Source organism: Rhinopithecus roxellana, chromosome 14, assembly GCF_007565055.1.
Source record: "Rhinopithecus roxellana isolate Shanxi Qingling chromosome 14, ASM756505v1, whole genome shotgun sequence".
Lineage (NCBI taxonomy): Eukaryota > Metazoa > Chordata > Mammalia > Primates > Cercopithecidae > Rhinopithecus > Rhinopithecus roxellana.
The window spans coordinates 195738-199352 of NC_044562.1; the positions used below are offsets into that span (position 1 = coordinate 195738).

The 3615-nt window shown below is 36.6% G+C and overlaps 1 pseudogene; it reads left to right on the top strand.

Annotated features, from left to right (window-relative positions):
• The first annotated feature begins 1157 nt into the window (after nt 1-1157).
• On the top strand, nt 1158-2637 carry LOC104672445 (annotated as a pseudogene).
• The last annotated feature ends 978 nt before the right edge of the window (nt 2638-3615 follow it).

A 3615-nucleotide genomic window follows, 5' to 3' on the forward strand; every position in this document is an offset into this window, starting at 1 on the left:
ATAAGCCACCATACCTGGCTTATTTTAGTTTTAATAAAGAATGCTGTTCATGATTCACACTGTTGACTAATCATTGGGTATTTTTTTTTTTATAAATTTGAAAATCTCTAGGAATTGTTGCAGAATTTGTAAGTGAAAGCAACAGAATGCCATAACTGAAATCATAAATGTCAACTTTTTAAATGCAGTGGCTGACTAGCTAGTGAGATTTTACCTGAATCTTCTGGTTTACATTACTAACTTAGGTTTCCTACACAACCAGATCAAATGGAATCTAAAAGAGAGAGGACAAGCTACAAATGTGAAGACCATGGTAGTCTGAGAAGGCAAGAGATTTAAATAGCCTAAAGTGTGGGTGAAATCAGTACACAGAGAAGACAGATGTATGTTAAGACAAGGCATAGATAGTGGTTATGGCAAATTTTGGAAACCACTTATTTCTTTTATGTATTACTTAATTCTTCCACTTGGCCCTAGATGCTGTTTGGTGTTAGCCAACGTCAAACAGCTAACATACCTGAGGAGAAAATGTGATCCTGGACCACCCAGAAAGAAATATTTGGTGATGCTAACACAAATTTTTAAAAAATGGGTTCAACTCTTCTTAGCTTTAGGTTCCTGTAAATAATTGTGACTCAGCTAAGCATTTCTTAAAGGTCTTGTCCAATCAACCTAAGGTTTAGACTGCATGTGTAGAAAATACTATACTGTTTGTGTAACTATAATTAATACAAAGTGTTATGTGTGTTTTTTTTTTAAAGATTTCAACAGCAACTTAGGGATTTAGTTCCCTGAGTCTATTGTTAAGGAAAATTATTAAGTAAACAGAGAGAATTTAACTAAAAGGGGGTTTTAAATTGTTCTTCTAGCACCTTTCTTTCCTTTAGCATGAACAACTACAACTTCGAATTCACAGACAGAAGTGTTAAGTTCTGGTTTGTTCATAGAAAGATATACTGTCACTAAAACTTGCATAATAGGCTAACATTGATTTTCAAAGTTAAGTGAAAGGTACTGGAATGTTTCTGATTCAAGAAAGAGGTTCTTTGTACATTGCATCAAATCTTAGAATATAGAGGATACACTTAGAGACAATATTAAATTCAGGTGATTAGAAAACATTTACCCTTAAAATTCAGAGGAAACTTTCAGGCAACATGGCAGGCATGGAGGAGGCAGCAACCTTCGGGAGCCACCTGCCTCCTCTGGGAGTCACCTGAATGGCAACCTGGATCCAGATGACAGGGAGGAGGAAGCTGCCTCTACAGCTGAGGAAGCAGCCAAGAGAAACAGATGGAAGAAAAAGAAGAGTAAAGGGGCTGCAGCAGGGCAGCAGGTAACTGATAAAGTATTAAGAGCCTCAGTGGATGAAGGAACAAGACAGTTGGAAAGACAAGCGTTGGAAGAGAAAGAAAGAGATGATGATGATGAAGATGGAGATGGTAATGGAGATGGAGCAACTAGAAAGAAAGAAAGAAGAAGAAGAAGAAGAAGAAGAAGAAGAAGAAGAAGAAGAAGAAGAAGAAGAAGAAGAAGAAAAGAACAAGAGAGAACCAAAATTCAAACAGACCCTCCTTCAGTTCCAATATGTGACTATATCCTAATAGTGTATTTCCTAAAGGACAAGAATGTGAATACCCACCCACACAAGATGGATGGAGAATTATGAGTGAAGGAAAGAAAGTGTTATATCAGGCTAGTGAAGATATTTGGAATGACTTTTGAGAAGCTGCAGAAGCACATCAACAAGTTAGAAAATATGTAATGAGCTGGATCAAGCCTGGGATGATGGAAATCTGTGAAAAGTTGGAAAACTGTTCACACAATCTAATAAAAGAGAATGGATTAAATGCAGGCCTAGCATTTCCTGCTGGATGTTCTCTCAATAATTGTGCTGCCCATTATACTCCCATTGCTGGTGACCCAACACTAATACAGTAGGATGACATCTGTAAAATAGATTTCGGAATCAGTATAAACGGTAGGAATATTGACTATTGACTGTGGTCTTACTGTCACTTTTAATCTCAATTATGATACATTATTAAAATCTGTAAAAGATGCTACTCGTACTGGAATGAAGTGTGCTGGAATAGATGTTCATCTGTGTGATGTTGGTGAGGCCATCCAAAAAGTTATGGAGTCCTATGAAGTTGAAATAGATGGGAAGACATAACAAGCGAAACCAATCATAATCTAAATGAACACTCAATTGGGAAATATAGAACACATTCCAGGAAAACAGCGTCCATTGCGAAAGGAGGAGAGGCAACGAGAATGGAGGAAAGGAAGTGTATGCAATGGAAAACTTTGACAGTACAGGAAAAGATTTCACGATGATATGGGATGTTCACATTACATGAAAAATTTTGATGTTGGACATGTACCAATAAGGTTTCCAAGAACAAAACAATTGTCAAATGTCATCAATGAAAATTTTGGCATCCTCATCCTCTGCCACAGATGGTTGGATTGCTTGGGAGAAAGGAAATTCTTGATGGCTCTGAAGAATCTGTGACTTGGAAATTGTATCCACCATTGTGTGACACTAAAGGATCATACAGGGTGCAATTTGAACATACCATACTGTTGCATCCAGCATGTAAAGAAGCTGTCAGCAGAGGAGATGACTATTAAACATATTCCAAAGTAACTTTAACACCTTTATTTTCTAAGCTTTTTTGGAATACGTACCAGAATTAATTTACAGCATGTTGTCTACTTTAACAGTGGACTTGTATAATATTTTTATCTGTGTTTTAAAAAGAAGAAATTAGGCCATGCACGGTGGTTCACACCTGTAATCCTAGCACTTTGGGAGGCCGAGTCAGGTGGATCACCTGAGGTCAGGAGTTTGAGACCAGCCTGGTCAACATGGTGAAACCCCATCTCCACTAAAAATACAAAAATTAGCAGGGCGTCATGGCACACGCCTGTAGTCCCAGCTACTCGGAAGACTGAGGCACGAGTATCTCTTGAACTCAGGAGGCAGAGGTTGCAGAAAGCCAAGATTGCACCACTGAACTACAGCCTGGCTGACAGAGTAAGACTCCGTTTCAAAAGAAATAAAAATAAAATAGTAAAAAAGAAGGAATTTGATCAAAGGTAAACAGTCTAATGTAATGAACCAAATAAAAAACTTTCAGAACTTTCAAATGTTAACTGCTTTTCCCCTTTATGTCTGGGAAAATGCTATAAAGCTCAAATTAGTTAGGAATGACTTACACCTTTTGTTTTGAAAACTAAGAGACGGTTTCCAGATATTTATACTCCCATATTTCTCGAATGCTTTGAATGACTACAATTCTGCATAGATACCCTCTATTGTTACTTTTTAACCTGCCTGGAATCTATTTTCTAAAAAAAAAAGATATTTTCAGATCTGAAAAAAATCAGAGGAACCATAAACGTCATCAAGTCTAATCATATCCAAATGTGGTCCATCAATCAACCTTGGCAGAAATAATTGTGGAAGATTTAAAAATTCAGAGAATGTTGACCTCCTCTCTAAGATAGGATTCATAAATATTTTATGATTGTCTGGAAAGTAACAGTCTACAGTTTAACCTATATTCTAATTTTGATTCATGATTTTAAATAATTAAACTTTAATAA